The following is an 11,620-nucleotide window of genomic DNA, read 5'->3' as shown; positions in this document are numbered from 1 at the left end:
GAACTTATCAAATCTGGGGAGATATTCATACATACAAGTTCATGAAAATCCCAGGTTCCCAAAATATTTCAATTCAAAAAGATTTTATTCAAGACATATTATAATAAAACATTCTAAATTCAAAAACAAAGTGAAAATTTTAAAAGCAGCAAGAGAAAAAGAAATTCCTCACATACAAGGGAACTCCCATAAGGCTCTCAGTGGATTTCTCAAAAGAAATTGCGAAGGCAAAGAGAAAGTGGGATGATATATTCAAAATGCTGAAGAAAAAAAAAAACCGCCAACCAATAATACTTTACCCATCAAAGCTGTCCTTTAGGAATGGAGAGAAAAAGACTTCCCCAGAGAAGCAAAAGCTGAGGGAGTTCATCACCACTAGAACAGCCTTACAAGAAATGCTGAAAGGAGTTCTTTAGAAGTTGAAATGAAAGGACACTATTAGGGGGCCCTGGGTGGCTCAGTCAGTTAAGCGACTGCCTTCGGCTCAGGTCATGATCCCAGGGTCTTGGGATCAAGCCCCTCATCGGGCTCCCTGCTCAGCAGGAGCCTACTTCTCCCTCCCCCACTTCCCCTCCTTGTGCTCTCTCTCTCTTTCTCTCTCTGTCAAATAAATAAATAAATAAATAAATAAATAAATAAATAAATAAAATAAAAGAAAGGACACAATTAGTAACATGGAGATATATGAAAATATACAACATGCTGGTAAAAGTAAATATATAGTCAAATTCCGAATACTCTAATACTGTAATATGTTTAAGTGTTAACCATTAAACTCTAAGTATAAAGGTTAAAGAACAAAAGTATTAAAAATAAGTATAACTATAGGGGCGCCTGGGTGGCTCAGTTGTTAAGCATCTGCCTTTGGCTCAGGTCATGATCCTAGGGTCCTGGGATTGAGCCCCACATCGGGCTCTCTCACTCCCCCTGTTTGTGTTCCTTTTCTCACTGTGTTTCTCTCTGTCAAATAAATAAACAAATAAATCTTATTTGTTATAGGATACATAATATAAAAAGTTGTAAATTATGACATCAAAATTTTAAAATAGGGGGGAGCGAAAGAATCAAGTTTTTATATATAATCAAAGTTAAGTTGTTATCAGTTTGAAGTGGACTGTTATATCTATAAGATGTTATATTTATAGGATGTTTTATGTAACCCCCATGGTAACCACAAAGCAAAAACCTACAGTAGACACACAAAAAATAAACAGGAGGGAATCAAAGCATATCAATTCACAAAAGAAGACAGCAAAAGAGGAAAAAAGGAACAAGTGAACAAAGCAGCCAGAAAACAATAATGTGGCATTAGTAAGTCCTTACCTATCAATAATTAGTTTAAATGTAAATGCATTAAATTCTCCAATCAAAAGGAGCACCTGGTGGCTCAGTTAAACATCCAGCTCTTGATTTCGGCTCAGGTCATCATCATCTCAGGGTCATGAAATCAAGCCCCACATTGGGCTCTGTGCTGAATGTGGAGCCTGCTTAGGATTCTCTCTCCCTCTATCTCTCTCTCTCTCTCTGCCCTCCCCCCCGCCCCGCCCTGACTAACATGATCTCTCTCTCTCTCTAAAAAAAAAAGAAAGACAGGGCGCCTGGCTGGCTCAGTCAGTTGAGTGTCCAACTCTTGGTTTCGACTCAGGTCATGGTCTCAGGGTTTAGGATATAGCTCCACCTTGGGCTCCACACTCAGCGGGGAGTCTGCTTGGGATTCTCCCTCCCTCCCTCTCCCTCTCTCTCTGCCCCCCCCCCCCCAATAAATAAATCTTTAAGAAAAAAAAGGCACAGAATGGCTGGATTTTTTTTCTAAAAAGGCAAGATCCGACTTATATGCTGCCCACAAGAGACTCACATAAGCTTTAAGGACACACATAAGCTCAAAGTGAAAGATGGAAAAAGGTTTTCCATGCAAACAGAAACCAAAAGAGAGCAGCAGTAGCTATCCTTAACATCACACAAAACAGATTTTAAGTCAAAAACTGTAACAAGAAACAAAGAAGGTCATTGTATAAAAAAAGGGTCATTTATCAAAAGGATGTAAAAATTCTAAACGTATAGATTACCTTTAAAAAAAAATCAGAAAGGGGCACTTGGGTGGCTCAGTTGGTTAAGCACCTGCCTTCAGCTCAGGTCATGATCTCCAGGTCCTGGGATGGAGCCCTGCGTTGGGCTCCCTGCTTAGCAGGGAATCTGCTTCTCCCTCTCCCTCTGCCTGCCACTCCCCCTGCTGTGCTCTCTCTGTCAAATAAATAAATAAATAAATGCAATCTTAAAAAAAAATAAAAAATAAAACATAGGGGAAAATCTCCTTGACATTGGTCTTGGCAACAACTTTTTAGATATGACACCAAAAGCACAAGCAATGAAAACAAAAATAAATGAGTGGGACTACATAAAATTTAAAAGATTCTGCACAGTAAAAGAAATAATCAACAAAATGGAAAGGCAATCTATAGAATAGGAGAAAATATCTGATAAGGAGTTGAAGTCATAAATATGTAAGGAACTCATACAACTCAATTGCAAAAAAAACCCAAATAATCTGATTTTAAAATGGACAAAGAACCCAAAGAGACATTTTTCCAAAGAAGATATACAGATGGCCAACAGGCACATGAAAAGATAGACATCATTAATAAGCATCAGGGAAATGCAAATCAAAACCACAATGAGATATCATCTCACACCTGTTAAATGTCCATTATCAAAAAGACAAAAAGTAACAAGGGTTAGCACCATTGTGCACTGTTGGTGGGAATGTAAATTGGTACCATCACTATGGAAGACAGTGTGGAGGTTCCTTAAAAAATTAAAAATAGTACTACCATATGATCCAGTAATTCCACCTCTGGGTATATATTCAAAGGAAATGAAATCACTATCTTTTTTTTTTTTTTTTTAAAGAGGTGGGGAGAGGGGGCGCCTGGGTGGCTCAGTCATTAAGCGTCTGCCTTGGGCTCAGGTCATGGTCCCAGGGTCCTGGGATCGAGCCCTGCATCGGGCCCCCTGCTCGGCGGGAAGCCTGCTTCTCCCTCTCCCCCTCCCCCTGCTTGTGTTCCCTCTCTCGCTGTGTCTCTCTCTGTCAAATAAATAAATAAAATCTTTAAAAAAAAAAAAAAAGAGGTGGGGAGAGGAGCAGAGGGAGAGGGAGAGAGAGAATCTTAAGCAGGCTCCACACCCAGCACGGGGCCCATCATGGGGCTCAATCTCACAATCCTGAGATCATGACCTGTGCCAAAATCAAGAGTTGGACGCTTAACCAACTGAGCCACCCAGGCACCCCTGAAATCGCTATCTTGAAGAGATATTTGTGCCCTCATGTTCATTGCAGTTTTATTCACAATAGCCAAGACATGGAAGCATCCTAAATGTCCGTTGAGTGAATGGATAAAGAAAATGGAGACACACACACACACATAAACACACACATACATACAGTGGAATATTATTCAACCACAAAAGGGTGCCTGTGTGGCTCAGTCAGTTAAGAATCTGCTTTTGGCTCAAGAAGTGATCCCAGGTTCCTGGGATTGAGCCCCCAGTCAAACTCCCCACTCAGCAGGGAGCCTGCTTCTCCCTCTCCCTCTGTTCCCACCCCTGCCCATGCTTTCGCATGCGCACTCTCTCTCAAATGAATAAATAAAATCTTAAAAAAAAGAAATGGAGAAAATCAAAATAAAATTAAAAAGGTAAAGAAAAATAATGTTTAAGGCAAATAAAACAACAGAATGTAAAACTATAGAAATAAAAAACTATAGAAATCATCAATATTTGGTTTTATGGAATATTTAGCAAAATTCAAAGTTAGCTGAATTTTATAAGTAAAATCACAAATGAGAAAGAAAACAATGTTTTTTTAATTTAGAAGAACTGGGGTGCCTGGATGGTTCAGTCCATTAAGCAGTCAACTCTTGACTTCAGCTCAGGTCATGATCTCAGGGTTGTAAGATTGAGCCCTGTGAGAGGCCCTGTGAGAGACTCTGTGCTGGGCATGGAGCCTGCTTAAGATCCTCTCTCTCCTCTGCCTCTTCCCTGCTCTCTCCTGCTCTAAAATAAATTAAATAAATAAATAGATTTAAGAAGAACTATTACTTATATTCTATTAAATGGAAAGTCCAACAGAAAATTTGTAATCAGGGGCGCCTGGGTGGCTCAGTCGGTTAAGCGTCTGCGTTCGGCTCAGGTCATGATCCCAGGGTCCTGTGATCAAGTCCCATGCATCAGGCTCCTTGCTCAGCGGGGAGCCTGCTTCTCCCTCTCCCTCTGCCTGCCACTCCTGCTGCTTGTGCTCTCTCTGTCAAATAAATAAATAAAATCTTAAAAAAAAAAAGAAAATTTGTAAGTTGTTACACAGATATTAGTTTGTATAGTTTCTGATAAGAACTTTACTCTCAACCTTACCTTTGTTCCTCTGTATAATTGTCCCTTTTCTGTTTTTAAGACTGCCTTTTTTTTCAGATTTTACTTATTTTTATTTGAGACAGGCAGCGCATGTGTGCACCTGGTGGTGGGGCAGAGGGAGAGGGAGAAGCAGACTCCCCACTGAGCAGGGAGCCTGGGCTCCATCCCAGGACCCCAGGATCATGACCTGAGCTGAAGGCAGATGCTTAACCGACTGAGCCACCCAGGCACCCCTAAGACTGCTTTTAAGTTTTTTCTCTTTATACTGGTTTTCAGCAATTTTATTATAATATGCCATGGTATGGTTTTCTTGGTGTTTGTTCTGCTTGGTGTTCATTATACATGGGTTTATAGTTTCCAACAAATTTGGAAATATTTTAGCCATTATTTCTGCAAATACTTTTTCCTGTTTCCTCCTTTAACCCCTCCTTACTTCTCTTTCTTGACTTCCAATGACATGTATGCTAGACCGCTTATATTATCCCACAGATCATAATACTTTGTTCATATATTTTCAGTATTTTTTCTCTCTGTGCCTCACTTTGAATTTGAATTACTATGATTTCAGATTCACTGATTTTTTTTCTGCAGGAACTAATCTCACATACCATATTTTTCATTTTATATATTATATTTTTCATCTCTAGAAGTTGCATTTGGATCCATTTTGTATCTTCCATTTCTATCTTAGGTTTTCCTCTACCTTCTTGAAAATACGGAGTGTATTTATGGAAGCTGTTTTAATATCTTTGTCTTCTCATTCCATCATGTCTGTCATTTCTGAGACTGTTTCTATTGATTGACTTTTCTCTTGCTTATGGATATTTTCCCACTTCTTTGCATACCTGGCATTTTTTTTTTTTTTTATTAGATGCCTGACATTGTGAATTTTATCCCTCCGGTGCTAGATTTTGTTGAATTTCCTCAATTGATTTTGGATTGTGTTCTGGTGTAATCACGTCACTTAGAATCAGTTTGTTCTTTTCAAAGCCTCCTTTGAAGCCAGAGCAGCCTTTAATTTAGTCTAGGGCTAATTTAGCCTTACTACTAAGAAAATAGCTTTCTGAGCTGTCTCCCTGATGCCTTATGAGATCCTTCTACTCCAGCTGCTATAGAGCACAAACTATTCCCATCTCCATGGGAGCTCTAGGAATTGTCTGATTTACAGCTTCGTGGTGATCCTTTCCATGGCTTCAGTAGTTTCCTCTTACAAATGTGCGTATCACTCGGGGCGCCTGGGTGGCTCAGTCAGTTAAGCGACTGCCTTCGGCATGGGTCATGATCCCGGGGTCCTGGGATCGAGCCCCGCATCGGGCTCCCAGCTCCGCGGGAGGCCTCCTTCTCCTTCTCCCACTCCCCCTGCTTGTGTTCCCTCCCTCGCTGTGTCTCTCTCTGTCAAATAAATAAATAAAAATCTTTAAAACAAAAACAAATGTGCAGATCAGTCAACCAAACACTTAAGGGGGTCTCTCTGTAAATATACAGAGCTCTCTCTTTGTGAAGTTCCCTCCCCTCCCTTACTCAGCCCCACAAGTTCTATCTGCATTGACCTCTCCGAGGGAACTCCAATTTATACTTATAGCCTGCAGTGTTAGTTCCTTTTCCCTGCACTCAGTCCATACAGGCAGTATACTGAGTCAATTGTAAAACTCACCTCATTTGTTTTTCTTCTCTCAGGGATCACAGGTCTATTCTACCTGCTGTCCACATTCCAAAAACTGTTATATATTTTGTCCAGAGTTCTAGCTGCTTAAGGCTGGAGGGTAAATCCAGTCCCTATTATACTCTATCATGTCTGGAAGCAAAGTCAGCTCATATCTTTCTTTCTTTCTTTTTTTAAGATTTTATTTACTTATTTGAGAGAGAGAGAGAGAACGTGCGAGAGAGAGCACAAGTTGGGGTGGGGCGCAGAGGAAGAGGGCCAGGCAGACTTCCATGTGGGGCTCGATCCCAGAACCCCGGGATCATAACCTGAGCAGAAGGCAGATGCTTAACCAAATGAGCCATCCGGGCACCCCAAAGTCAGTTCATTTCAATCAAAAACAGAAATCAGACAGAAGTCACCTCTTTTATTTAATTTATGGCAATTGTTATTAGCACAATAGAAAAAATATCAAGGTGACACTGTTATGTATTTAGCAAATTCAAACAAACTACCTATACTGTGCCAAGATTATTCCTGGTCTTGCAAGTCTCAATGTGGTTCTTTGAGAGTTGTAGTTAAGAATAAAATGTTCCAGGAGCGCCTGAATGGCTCAGTCATTAAGCGTCTGCCTTTGGCTCAGGTCATGATCCCAGGGTCCTGGGATGGAGCCCTACATCGGGCTCCCTGCTCCAAGGGAAGCCTGCTTCTCCCTCTCCCACTCCCCCTGCTTGTGTTCCCTCTCTCGCTGTGTCTCTCTCTGTCAAATAAATAAATAAAAATCTTTAAAAATAAAAAAAAATAAAGAATAAAATGTTCCAGCGCTCAATAAACAGGACAGCTCGGCGAATCTATGTAAAGAAACCAGTAAGACAATGACCCACACTTCTCTGCCTATTTCAATCAATGCTTAGTTATGAAGTTACAATCATGTTGCCCTCTTACACTTCATTACCACTAAAGATCCTTTATATCATATTTTTCTTACTTTTAAATGTATACTGTTTCTGCATGTTCGCTATAGAAAAAATTAGAATATACAGATAAAAATAGAATGAACATTCACCCAAAGTTTGCACACAGATTGTAGGAGATAACAATTAAAATACCATATTCCAAAAAACTAAAACTCCTTGGTGAATTTTAATAAAATAAAACTAGCAAGAATATGGGGGCACTTGGGTGGCTCAGTCAGTTAAGCATCTACTATCTGCCTTTGGCTCAGGTCATGATCCTAGAGCCCTGGGATGGATCCGAATTGGGCTCCCTGTTCAGTGGAGTCTGCTTTTCCCTCTCCCTCTGCCCCTCCCCCTGCTTGTGCTCACATGTGCTCTCTCACTCAAATAAATAAATAAAATCTTTTAAAAAACTAGCAAGGGTCGCCTGGGTGGCTCAGTCGGTTAAGCGTCTGCCTTCGGCTCAGGTCATGATCCCAGGGTCCTGGAATTGAGCCCCGCATCAGGCTCCCTGCTCAGCAGGGAGCCTGCTTCTCCCTCTCCTGTTCCCCCTGCTTGTGTGCTCTCTCTCTCTCTCTGTCAAATAAATAAAATCTTTAAAAAAAAACTAGCAAGAAAATGAATGACCATTTAAACAGACATATCATAATTAGGAAATCTGTTTGATATGGGGCTATAATCAGAAAAAATGACTCTCTCAAATAAATAAATAAATCTTTAAAAAAATGACAAATGAAATTGAATCAAGATCCCAGAAACAGACTCAAAATATCAGACCATAAGCATAAGCACCTACTGTACAAAATAAGCAACACATATGAAACATTAGGTAATAAATCTTGGCAAATGGATTAATAATAAGTCTTTAATACCCACAGTTAACTATTTAAAGCTGCAGATGTGTTAGAGAACCAAAAAATTTTTATTTTAATGGATGATAGATAAATTTATGACTATTAAAGAAAAATAAAATGCATTTTCTATTATAAGATAGATATATTTTATAGAAAGATATATACAAAAACTTCAGCACAATAAAATGGAATAGGACTGTACCACAAATAACACAGACTGTAGAAAAATATGCAAGGCAAATATGATTGGAAAAGCTCATTAAAAGTATGAAGATGTGAATCTTATATAAAAGAGAAGGTCTCGGGCGCCTGGGTGGCTCAGTCGTTAAGCGTCTGCCTTCGGCTCAGGTCATGATCCCAGGGTCCTGGGATCGAGCCCCACATCGGGCTCCTTGCTCAGCGGGAAGCCTGCTTCTCCCTCTCCCACTCCCCCCTGCTGTGTTCCCTCTCTCACTGTCTCTCTCTGTCAAATAAATAAATAAAAATCTTTAAAAAAAAAAAAAAAAAGAGAAGGTCTCAGCACCCATCACAAATTTAAATATTTTTAAAGTATTTTATTGACCAGACCTTGGAAATAAATGCAGCCAGATACTACTGCATTTGCATTTCAAATTGGTCCAATGTCTCTAAGTACCAACTGGCAGGCTACAAAGCTGTTTACACCTTTGACCTAATCATTTCACTTCTAGGAATATAGTACTAAGGAAACCTGCATTCTGGGCAAAAGTGTTTATGGTAGTACAGTTTTGAATAGTTTAGACAAACAAGACTTAGAAACCTTCAAAACCTTAGGATGCCAAAAACTACAGCTACAGAAATAATTACTCTAAGATATTTTAGTGGAATATTATACACAACAATATTAACAATTTTAACCATCTACTGAGCACTTGCTATGTGCCAGGTACTGTGCTGGGTGTCTTGAGTATTCTATTTTGTATTTGCATTTAATTGCTTAATAGTCTCTACCTTAGGTAGATAGCTACAGATGGAGAAATTAAGGCTCAGAGAGATTTTGTAATGGGTTCAAGTTTGCAGTTAATAATAGCAGACAACTCAGATCTGTCTGACTTCAAAACCTTTCAAAAACTCCTTCCACTTTATCATGAAGTTGCAGGATCCAAATAGGGCAAATCCCAAAGTTCATAGAAAAATATCAGGAAACATAAATCTTTGAGGACACAGGATGCAGTAATCAAAATTAGATGCTCTTTTACTGGTCACCTATAGAGATCTTTCCAGGAAGATTTGTAATTGTGATTACAATATAAATTTCAACACTGTACTCTTTAAGTACCGTGTGTTTTAGTTGATGTAATACCATTTTCAGTCAAAAATTTCATGCACCTGCCTTGGTCCTCCTTCCAAACCCTTTCTCCGTACCTTCCTTCTGTCTCCTTGACACCCTTGTTGTCACATACCCTTCCTCTTGTTCCATCAATTCCTGCCGGTCTCCTGCCTTCTCTCATCTCTTCCACCCATCCCCCATGCCTTCCCTGCAAAGAGGCCGATCTTTCCACTGTGGAAGGGACCAAGCACATCTCTCCAGAGTTGGGAAAGAAAATTCTAAACTGATGAAACAACTGGTCCTGAAAGCTCATTCCTGGGTGCTAAACAGAGCAGAAAGATACTGAAGAGGGTGGATCCCGCAACTCCAGGAGACCACATCCCAGACAGAGGGGACTGAAGTCCAAGGGGCCCAGGATTCCTTCACTATATCGAAGGCATGAATTTAAAATGCAACTGGTAGAAGAAGAACTGTAGATTTTTAAACAGTGTCATCAGGAAAAGCCTCACATACAGAATACTTCAGTGATTGATAATGCAAGAGAAGAGAGAAAATCGACCTGCATTTACCTAGGACTGTCCACAGGAGACAGACAGGACTCGGTGACTTCTAATCTCTGGAAAAGTGCACCTTATAAAGGAGGAGAAATTCACACTCTGTCACACCCCAGCTGAAGCAAAGGGTACACACACAAGAGAAACAAACAGGAAATGGCTTTGTCTCCTAACAGTGTCTTTTAATGTGCCTTTTTAAGCCCCTGGACAACCAACATCCCAGGAAGATCTTGAAGTTTTCCAGGATCTCCAAAGGTTATATGAATAGCTTCATCTGGGGCCCTTTAAAAAACAGACGAACACACACACACACACACACACACACACACAAAACCAGTCCATAGTAAACAAACAAACAAAAACACCTTACATCTAATTCAATACTTCCCACCCCTCAGGCCTGACCTGTGGCTGGAGGATCCACACTGGATAAGAAGGCATGTGTGGTGTGCCATTTCTCTGGCTACCTCATCCACCTCTCCTGGCTCCTGCGGGATTGGGTTAGGGGGGAGGGAAAGGTCTTTTAACCTAGTCTGGTACAGTTTGTGATCTCTTGACTAACAGTGGACCGATGTTCAAGTGTTAGGTCTTTTTTCCTTTTCTTTTCTTTTTTCAGGCCAGGAAGAGCACTGGGCCCCACCTGGCGGGAGGACCCCTCGGGGGAAACAGAGGGGCTCGGCCCACACCCGAAGGTAGGTAGTGGGGGGGGGCATTTCCGCGAAGGAGGGGCGGCGCCGGGGGGTCTGGCACCCCAGGGCACGCCCTCAGGTCCGTGGAGAAGGCTTTCTCGCGAGGGCACGTCACCGCCACCGATTGTCCCCACCGGCGGGAAGGCATTCAGAGACGCCAGGACGTTGGGCGAGGGTGCGGTACCGGCAAGCCTAGGGCATCGCAAGCGTCTGCGGTGGGAGCCATAGCCCCGTGCTGCCACAGGCTCGTCCCCTTGCCTTCCTCGGCTCGTCCCCTTGCCTTCCTCGGCTCCTCGAAGTCTTACTGAGCATCCCGTGTTGCCTGGAAGTTCGCTTTTCGGGCAGGAAAGGAGCCCAAGCGTACACACATATCGGCCACAGGGTAGCTCTCAAAGATGGCCAAAGCGCCGCGTGGCTGGCTCTGCCCGCCACCATAGCTCACAAGGCCGCGTTCAACCCACCACCATCGCTCACACGGCCGCATGCAACGCGGCAAAGACGACACGCGGTGCGCCCGGGAAACAGCGGGACGACGAGGCCGCCCCCAGAATGGGACCGGTGTGCCACCCTTACCTACTCCACCCGGCTCCTCCGACACTCCGCCGCCGCCGCTGCACCCTCAGCCGGTCGCTGGGAAGGGGAAACCACGCCTCCGCTCGGCCTCCGGCTCCTGAGCGACCCCGACGCCGCCTCAGGCGCTGCGGGGGCACCACCGAGGGCCGCGAGAGACGCGCGCCGGCGCCAAGGCTGCGCGCGCAGCTGCACGGCCGTCCCGCCGCACACCGCCGGGAGGGCGACACGCGGTCTCCTGGGAGAGCGCTGCGAACGAGGACCCGGCCCCGGAGGCAGAGGGCGCCGGACTCACCAGCCCCACACGCTCCCCCAACCCGCAGCCCCACCTCCTCCTTCCACAGGCTGCCAGTGCGCGGGGAGCACAGGTGAGGAGCGGTGGGCAGAGCGAGAAGAGCGGCCCCTTCCGCCTGAATGCCGCTCCCTCCTGTGGTGTGGCTTAGGCCCAGCCAGGGAGAGCGTCCTCACATCCATGAGTACTTCAAATGCTAGGTCTTCAGAGGGGAAGCATCTGTGGGTTCTTCAGAAGGCCCCCGGGTACCTTTGTAGTGCATGGTTCCCTGATGTGGGTGATGTCTTCTCTCACTAATTTATTGTGATCCACCCCCTTGGCTTCTGACCCCTGGAGATAACCCCCACTTTGCCTTACTGCTAGAGTCCTGG

The sequence above is a fragment of the Phoca vitulina genome, unplaced genomic scaffold (genome assembly GCF_004348235.1).
Source record: "Phoca vitulina isolate PV1807 unplaced genomic scaffold, GSC_HSeal_1.0 scaffold8, whole genome shotgun sequence".
Classification (NCBI taxonomy): domain Eukaryota; kingdom Metazoa; phylum Chordata; class Mammalia; order Carnivora; family Phocidae; genus Phoca; species Phoca vitulina.
The sequence above is the reverse complement of the archived record's forward strand: the minus strand, read 5'-3'. Positions refer to the sequence as shown.